The sequence below is a fragment of the Schistocerca americana genome, unplaced genomic scaffold (genome assembly GCF_021461395.2).
Source record: "Schistocerca americana isolate TAMUIC-IGC-003095 unplaced genomic scaffold, iqSchAmer2.1 HiC_scaffold_741, whole genome shotgun sequence".
Classification (NCBI taxonomy): Eukaryota; Metazoa; Arthropoda; class Insecta; order Orthoptera; family Acrididae; genus Schistocerca; species Schistocerca americana.
In genome coordinates, this window is record NW_025726502.1 from 15,001 (window position 1) to 25,000 (window position 10,000).

Below are 10,000 nucleotides of genomic sequence, written 5' to 3' on the forward strand. Positions count from 1 at the left end.
GCCTTAACCTAACCTATATTGCGCCTTAACCTAACCTATATTGCGCCTTAACGTAACCTATATTGCGCCTTAACGTAACCTATATTGCGCCTTAACGTAACCTATATTGCGCCTTAACGTAACCTATATTGCGCCTTAACGTAACCTATATTGCGCCTTAACGTAACCTATATTGCGCCTTAATGTAACCTATATTGCGCCTTAATGAAACCTATATTGCGCCTTAGCCTAACCCACATTGCGCCGTAACGTAACCCACATTGCCCCTTAACGTAACCCACATTGCGCCGTAACGTAACCCACATTGCCCCTTAACGTAACCCACATTGCGCCGTAACGTAACCGATATTGTGCTGTAACCCAACACACGTTGGGCCTTAACCCAACACACGTTGGGCCTTAACCCAACACACGTTGGGCCTTAACCCAACACACGTTGGGCCTTAACCCAACACACGTTGGGCCTTAACCCAACACACGTTGGGCCTTAACCCAACACACGTTGGGCCTTAACCCAACACACGTTGGGCCTTAACCTGCTCTGTAATTGTCATACGACGCGTTAAATTAGTGTAGTGTTGCCTAACTGCAACCCCCGCAATATAGTTTGCTACTCGCACTGCCCGGTCCCCAGTGTATCGCTTCATGTTAAACACCTTGCAGCTATACACTGTAATGTGGATGGCAGCAGGACGTACATGCTCAATGCCCTTTGCAGTTGTTCATTGGCATTTGCAGTTGTTCATTGGCATTTGCATGGCGAAGCACTTAGCCTACGCTGTGGTACGGCCTGTGTCAACTGTCCGCTGATGTTGTACGTCCAAATCACACACTGTACTGCACATTGGTCCTCATGTACTGAATGATACATCGTGGTACATGTGACCGTACAACGACTGCGCCAACAACGGCGAACCATGCGGTCCAAATGTTGTGCACTCAGCTACGTGTCGTCTCCCTATAAGAGCTGGATTGCAGTGTGGTATGCCCTGGATGGCGATCAGCATGAGCCGTCTGTTGATGTAGTGGCGCGTGTTGTCAGACGTAGTCGTCTCTTCTCACACACCGTGATAGCATGGTGCACTGCGTTCCACATCTGCGACATGCGACAGAGGCCGGTTGACAGTCGTTCGCGCAATGGACATCGCATACGTACGGGGGCCACCTTCCACGTGTTCGCGAAGCGTGCACATGTTGTTGCGTGTATGTGGGCAGACATAGTGTGTCGTGACACCTGACACAGGCATGCAACAATCGTTGAATTTGCAAATGGCGATGGACGCCTACGTTTGCTGGTGACGTTACGCAAATGAACAACTGGTAAACCGTTGTGGTGCGGTTGTTCTCGCTAGAGGTGAATCAGTGATGGCGACGATCGGTTGAGCTACCAACCGGTTGTTCCAGCGATACCCACCATGCCCACGAACGTGAATGGCATCTGGGTGTGAAGCGATACGCGGCGGTGGCTGGGTGGGACCGTCCCCGGCCGGTGAGGGGGGGCCTCCCGGCGTGCTGGCCGCGCGGTGCGTGGGCGCACGCGCTACAGCCGGCTGGTGGGGGCGGCCAGTGGCAGGCGCGCCGGCCGACGGAGGCGGCAGGCGGCGCAGCTGCGCGCCGGCGCACCCTGCACGCGGCGCCGTGCGGCCAAAGTAGGTCCTCGCGGGCCCGGTGCGAAGCGCGGTGGACATCTGCAGTGTGCTGGTCCGATTGAGGACTGTGTGCGCTGAGGATGCGCCGCCGCCCGGCGCTCGGCGCCGCGACGCCGTCTGCTGCTCGGTCGCCTCTGCGGTTCTCGCAGGTGGTTTGTATCGCAGCTGTGCGGACGTGTTGGCGCGTGCGCTGTGCTGGGAGAGTTCGCTTCGGCACCCAAGTGGGGCTTTTGTCCTTCTGTGGCGCTGGCGTTGGAGCTGCCGGTCACCGTAGGTGGCGCGTGTTGTCTCCCGCCGGCAATGCCACGACAGCACGCTCCCGGGCCTCTGTCGGCAGCGGCAAGCTCAGTTGGGAGCACGGGTGGTCGCACCTAAAGCGTCTACTCGCCAAACTCCGGGCGATTGCGCCTCTCTCGAACCCGACCAAGTACTTAGGACGGCGCTGCGCGCCGCCGGGACCTGAGAGGGTTTCGAGGTGTATGGTGCAGGGGAGCTCAGCCTCCTCCTGTTTGCAGAATAATTGAGCGGACGCTTGCGTGTTCGCGCGGGCCCCCGGGACACACTCCCGGGCGGCCGGCTGCTCAGCTCTAGTTGACGCAGCTCCCTGGTTGATCCTGCCAGTAGTCATATGCTTGTCTCAAAGATTAAGCCATGCATGTCTCAGTACAAGCCGCATTAAGGTGAAACCGCGAATGGCTCATTAAATCAGTTATGGTTCCTTAGATCGTACCCACGTTACTTGGATAACTGTGGTAATTCTAGAGCTAATACATGCAAACAGAGTCCCGAGTCTGGCGTGAGGTCAGTCGCTTGACGGCGCGTTTCGGCGCGGGCCCGCCCGTTGCCGGCGCGCCGTAAGGCACGGAGGCTCGCACTGGGGCGTATCGCTTTCCAGTCGGGCGTGCCGCGGCAGTCCTCACTCGGGGAAGTGAAGCGTCTCTTACAGCCTCTCCTTCCCAAGTAGCTCTTTCCGCCTTCCCGTGGTGCCAGACGTCAAGCTCGGCATTCTGCCTTGCGTCAAAAGGGAGAGCTGCGACCCAACCCGATGCGAAAGCGAAGGGTGCGTGGCACAGGGGGAGCTGTGTCGAGGGACCGAACACCAGTCCCTTTCTGTTCGCAGGGCACAGACCAGCAGGTGCTCTGCATGCCGGCGACCTCGTTTGTCGGCGTGGGATCACGGCGCGAGTCGGCAAGGGTGCTTCGCCGCGCCCCTGGGTAACCGGGGCGTGTTCTGCCAAACCCAGGTGGTGGTGACATCGCCTGGGCCAGGTTAGATGGGCCCAGACCGCCGAACGACTGGGGGACCGACCCACCACCTGAGTAGGAGTGGGTCCTTGGCCTTCAGGTGGAAACTCGGGCTAATAGGCGGCGAAGGGCGAGGGGTGCATCCGCCTCTCCGGAGTGCGGGGTGCACTTGCCGAGGAGCGCCGTGTGAAATCGTCGACGACGGGGCCTTCGACGAGGACCAGTGCGCTGGCAACGGCGTGCTGAACCTGGCAGCTCTGAAGTGCCCTTGACCTAGGGGCGAGGTCGGTGGGCGAGCTGCAAGAGTCCCCCCCCATGCCAGAGGAGCCGGTCCGGGGCAAGAGACGGGCTCCCACTTCTTTTGTTATCACTCGTACACAATGGCCACACCAGAAACGAGTGATATTAGTGCGCCTTCGAGAGTGTCTGTTGTGTCTGATCCCTCTCAACAGGACGAGCTGGGACAGACTGAGGAGGATTATACAGTTATGAGGAGACATTCCAAAATTACGTTGCTCCTGGAGCAAAGTATCAAAAATGGAAAGATAAGCCAGGCAGCAATATTGCAAATAAAGAATGAACTGGCTGCATGGGCAATTGCTCATGCCAAATTAGAAGGAAGAGTGGAGGAATTGGAGAAAGAAAACACCAGGCTAAGACAACAGCAACAACAACCAAGCAAAACCTGGGCGGCGGTGGCTGCACAACCCCCCACCAGACAAAATAACACAAAAGAAGCTATTGACAGGGCAACTAAGAAACAGGAGACAGCGGTCTTCCTTAGGACCTTGCCTGGGAAAGACACGAGTGTCAAAAGGATTCAGGAACTCCTGACTACCACAATTGACCCTGTCAAAGATAAGATTAAGATAAAACGTGTCAAACCCAGTCGCAACTCAGTGATAGTAGAAGTTGCGTCTGAAGAAGACAAAACTAAACTACTTGAGAATCCAAAATTAAATGCAGTTGTTAAATGCGAACCCCCCAAGAAAAGGAACCCCTTGATAATATTATATGATGTCCCTACCATAATGACAAATGAGGAACTGTCTGAAGCAATAAGGAAGCAAAATTTCGAGAATATTGATGAAAATGAATTCAAAAGCAATTTCAAACTAAGATTTAAAACGGGACCTCGGGACCGGGATGTCGTGCATCACGTTGCCGAGGTCTCTGCAACAATGTGGAGGAAAATAACATCACTGGGCAGACTATACGTGGGTTTCCACGCAATTAATACTAGAGACTACATTGTGGTACCTCGTTGCCATAACTGTGGCGACCTGGACCACATACTGAGGCACTGCACCAGGGGGTCGGCCTGCTCCAAATGCGGTGACAATGGACATACCAGGAAAGACTGTAAGGCCACAGGTGTTTGCATCCCCTGTAAGAATCGCGGCAAGAAGTCTTGTGGAGCCGCAGGACGGAACTGCCCTACCTACAGGATGCTTGAACAAAGATTAATATCACGAATAGATTATGGCTGAAAACGGCATACCATGCAGGATGCCAAAGCATAAATCCCCGAGCAAAAGGAGGAGGGATGCAATGAGAGCGAGTAGGTTCAGGAGCTTCCTGAAGTCGCTCATCAACCCAGACATTCAAGTAGTTGACAAATCTATACAGACAGAGTCCCCCACCAGGGACATTGGTATTCAAACTGAGCTCCCCTCAGAGATCAGAGCACCCTCCTCCCAATGCCGGGGGACGCTGCCGATTAAAAATCTACAACGGCAAGAGCATCCTGTGGTAGTGGCGGATAAAATCACAAAACCTATACAAGATAACATTATAACAAGCTCCACCGCCAACTCTGACGCCAAAGATAGTCCGGTGGTCAGGTTGCCACCCGTAGACCCAGTGAGAGTGTACCCAAATCTAGAGTACACAATGCAATTAGCAAGACTGGAGCAGCCGGCTACCCTGACCACTGCCTTACGTCATGTGGTCCGGGTGGGACATGAGTACGGACGAAGGGTAACCTTCTCGGTGATGGAGGCTGTGGATAGGATACAATTAAAGTCGGTGAACCTCCCCACTGACTTCGGAGCACTGCGGGACTTACTGAAAAAAGTATTTGAAAGACGAGGTGAGAAGTTCGACCTGGACGACATCTACAATCAATCAGTAATAGCAAACGGCCGACTGGCGTATGACTGGAACAAAACCTGGCCGCATGACCATATACATACTTATTTTCCGTGACGACTAGAATAAAAATTGGACAACTCAACACACATAACAGTCGACTCGTAATGCAGGAGCTCCGAAAGGAAGTGGTGGAAAAGAGACTGGATGTACTCTGTCTACAGGAGCCGTACTCTCTGGCTGGAAAAATTGCGTTCACTGCCGCAACATGGCAAACTATCAGCAGTGGGGATTCCCCCAGAGCGGCTATTCTAATAACAAACACGGCACTGCGTGCAACCCCCTTGACACAGTTTTCCAATAGTCACTGCAACGTCGTGGAGATACAATCTCCTGCCGGAATCGTTATCATCATTAATATGTACTTCCAGTACGGGGAGAGAATTGAACAATATATAGACCATCTAGTGAGTGTAGCCACGGCGTTGCGGGGACGCAAAATCATCATAACTGCTGACATAAATGCTAAATCCCCCCTGTGGTACAGTGGCACTAGGGACGAAAATGGAGCCAAAGCTGAAGACATGATAATGGCTCTCCAACTAGTGGTGGCAAACAGACCAGGAAATCCCCCCACCTATGTGGCTGGAGGAGGACAGGGTACCAACATTGACGTGACGCTGGTCACGCCAAACACAGTGAACATTCTCCGGGAGTGGAAAGTGGAAGATAATGCCACCACTAGTGATCATAATCTGATTACCTTCATGATTGGTGACAGAGAGTGCCGCTGGGCCATGGGGTGGGAGGTGCAAAGGAACTTTAGGAAAGCAGATTGGGAACGTCTAGCCAGAGAGTGCGACATCCCTCCATTACCGGAAGGAGACGAAGGACAAGACATGAACGTGGACGACAGAGCAGAAGGACTGGTGCGCGCAATAACAAGAGCGATTGAGGTAGCCGTACCAACCAGGAGGAGGGCCGTGGCGGCCACACCGGCACCATGGTCAGCCGAACTGCAGGAGCTACGTCAGTCAGTCAGGAGACTGAGGAAGCACTACCAGCGCAGTGTCGTCTGGTGGGAGAAGCAAAGATGGTTGCAATTATACCGGGAGGCAAAAGAGAACTTTCAAAAGGAACTACAAAAGACAAGAACAACTAGCTGGGAAAATTTCGTAACCAGTCAACTGGCCCTCGATCCTTGGGGCGTACCATATAGACTGGTAAGGGAAAAGATTCGTTCCCCAACAATGATTTCTACGCTCAGGCACGGGGGCGGGATGACGGAATCTTGGCAGGAAACTGCCGAGGTCCTCCTCCAGTCGCTGTTGCCTGACGATGATAGAAATGAGGACACCGAAGAGCAACGTCAATTACGTGAAGAGGACCTTCATAGGTATGAAAACGACGTGGCGGTCCTCCCCTTCTCTGAAGAGGAAGTTGCTGCCCTTATTAAGTCCCTAAAAAAGGGAAAAGCCCCCGGGCCGGACGGCATTGTGGCGGAGGTAGTGCAGTTTTTAGCCCCACAGTTAGTTGCGCCACTCACACACACTTTCAATGCATGCCTTAGGCAAGGCAAATTCCCTAAAATATGGAAAACTGCGAATGTGGTGATCATTAAAAAGGGCCCCGAGAAGGACCCTGCAGAGGCCAAATCCTACAGGCCCATTTGCCTGCTGGACGGCTTCGGCAAATTACTTGAGAAGTTACTAGCAGACAGACTGACTGCTCACCGCATGCTGCACGGGGTGAGCGACAGGCAATTCGGTTTCAGGCCGGGCCGATCGGCATCTGATGCAATCGCCCTAGCGGCCGAGGTCTGTGGCTCAGCCCCGTGTAAGTATGTGGTTGGCATCATGGTGGATATCAGTGGCGCCTTTGACAACCTGTGGTGGCCTTCGCTCTTCTCCTGCTTACGGGAGAAGGAGTGTCCAGGGCTGCTATATGGGTGTCTGAGGAGCTATTGTGAAGACCGGGAGGTATGGCTATCATCCCCTAGCGGGAAAGTCCGGAAAACTATCACTAAAGGTTGCCCTCAGGGCTCTGTGCTGGGTCCCCTTTTTTGGGACATCCACATGGAGCCTCTTCTGGAAAGTTTACAACAGAGTGATGATGTGCTAGAGGTGATAGCTTACGCCGACGACCTCCTCCTGCTGGTTGGCGGCCGAAGTCGCGAGGACATAGAACCAAAAATACAGAGAGCAATAGACATACTGCAACTATGGTGCCACAGGACCAAAATGACTATTTCACCGACCAAGTCGACTTACTTGCTACTCAAAGGACAATTGATAAGGAACCCGACCGTGAGAATTGACGGCATACCTGTTCTTAGGAGACGAGAGACACGATACTTAGGAATCATCATCGATGAAAGGTGGAATTTCGCAAAGCACATAGAAACCGTGACCCAGAAAGCACTACAATCACTAAATAATCTGATCACCATAGGACACAAGAGATTTCACCTTCCGCCTCAATTAATTAAACTCTATCACAACAGTATACTCACGTCAATAATGGGTTACGGTTCAGGAGTTTGGGCTCACAGGCTCACGAGGGTGGTGCCTGCTATGACGGTGAGGAGGGTACAAAGAAATATGATATTAAGGTCTGTGGGAGCTTACAGAACATCCCCAGGAGGAGCCCTGTTAATCATAATGGGACTCTGTCCCCTAGATATAAAGATTAGGGAACAGGCAGCTTGGTACTGGGTTAAAAAGGGGGTTATTACCAAGGTAGAAGAAATTATAGGAGCACCAGTTAGGGACAAAGGTGAGATTAGGGAAAGGGGGGTAAGCCTGTGGCAGGAAATATGGGAATTGGACGAAACTGGTAGAAGAACCTTTCAGTTCCTACCAGACGTAAGGGAAAGATTGAAAATGAAGTACTTCAAGCCAACTCGGGGATTGTTCCACTTTCTCACCGGTCATGGCCCCTATCCGACATATCTTTGTCGGTTTGGGAGAAAGGCTACGCCTGCGTGTGACTGTGGCGCACTGGAGGGTACTCCTGACCATGTGGTTTATGAGTGCCCCCTTTTCGATGATGTAGCCGGGACACTGAGACAACAATTACCTAGCACAAACACCTATGACCTTTTAAGACAGGAGGAAACATTTCACAGACTAAATACATTAGTAAACGAGGTATCACACAAAGTTCTGACAACTTTCTTGAGAGAACTTCATTAAGTAGACAACACTGAATGCGACCACCGCCCCAATCCCATACCGCCGGTTCGTGGACAGGTCGACTTATAGTTGGAATCCGCCACGACCAGGACCAGGGGGACTGGGGCAACTCCCGATCAAGACACGCACCGATTTTGACATAGATTAGAAAATAGACGTAGTTAATTAGAATAGGATAGTAAGATAGGAACCTGCAGCGATAATTTAACCCTTGCCCGCCCTGTGCCAGGGGCTCGCTCATAGGGATTAGCTCTATGAGCAGGGCATCAAGTAGGTTTATATCATTAACTGGCACAATGTAACGCTGCAGGCAGTTAGTAGTAACTAGTAGTAGTAATTAGAGTTATGCTAGATAGTAAACTAAGAAGTAGTCTGCCTAGTTGAAATCGTTGTTGAACTGTCTGTAGTTAAGTCAAGGAAAATGTATAGCTGCTATTGTTAATTTAGGAATGTAGGACCCACTAATCATTAAGGTGGTGGGTCATTATTGTATAACTATTATGAAAGGAAATAAAGATTTTTTTTTTTTTTTTTTTTTTTTTTAAAAAAAAAAAAAAAAAAAAAAAAAAAAAAAAAAAAAAAAAAAAAAAAAAAAAAAAAAACAGAGTCCCGACCAGAGATGGAAGGGACGCTTTTATTAGATCAAAACCAATCGGTCGGCTCGTCCGGTCCGTTTGCCTTGGTGACTCTGAATAACTTTGGGCTGATCGCACGGTCCTCGTACCGGCGACGCATCTTTCAAATGTCTGCCTTATCAACTGTCGATGGTAGGTTCTGCGCCTACCATGGTTGTAACGGGTAACGGGGAATCAGGGTTCGATTCCGGAGAGGGAGCCTGAGAAACGGCTACCACATCCAAGGAAGGCAGCAGGCGCGCAAATTACCCACTCCCGGCACGGGGAGGTAGTGACGAAAAATAACGATACGGGACTCATCCGAGGCCCCGTAATCGGAATGAGTACACTTTAAATCCTTTAACGAGTATCTATTGGAGGGCAAGTCTGGTGCCAGCAGCCGCGGTAATTCCAGCTCCAATAGCGTATATTAAAGTTGTTGCGGTTAAAAAGCTCGTAGTTGGATTTGTGTCCCACGCTGTTGGTTCACCGCCCGTCGGTGTTTAACTGGCATGTATCGTGGGACGTCCTGCCGGTGGGGCGAGCTGAAGGCGTGCGACGCGCCTCGTGCGTGCTCGTGCGTCCCGAGGCGGACCCCGTTGCAATCCTACCAGGGTGCTCTTGAGTGAGTGTCTCGGTGGGCCGGCACGTTTACTTTGAACAAATTAGAGTGCTTAAAGCAGGCAAGCCCGCCTGAATACTGTGTGCATGGAATAATGGAATAGGACCTCGGTTCTATTTTGTTGGTTTTCGGAACCCGAGGTAATGATTAATAGGGACAGGCGGGGGCATTCGTATTGCGACGTTAGAGGTGAAATTCTTGGATCGTCGCAAGACGAACAGAAGCGAAAGCATTTGCCAAGTATGTTTTCATTAATCAAGAACGAAAGTTAGAGGTTCGAAGGCGATCAGATACCGCCCTAGTTCTAACCATAAACGATGCCAGCCAGCGATCCGCCGCAGTTCCTCCGATGACTCGGCGGGCAGCCTCCGGGAAACCAAAGCTTTTGGGTTCCGGGGGAAGTATGGTTGCAAAGCTGAAACTTAAAGGAATTGACGGAAGGGCACCACCAGGAGTGGAGCCTGCGGCTTAATTTGACTCAACACGGGAAACCTCACCAGGCCCGGACACCGGAAGGATTGACAGATTGATAGCTCTTTCTTGATTCGGTGGGTGGTGGTGCATGGCCGTTCTTAGTTGGTGGAG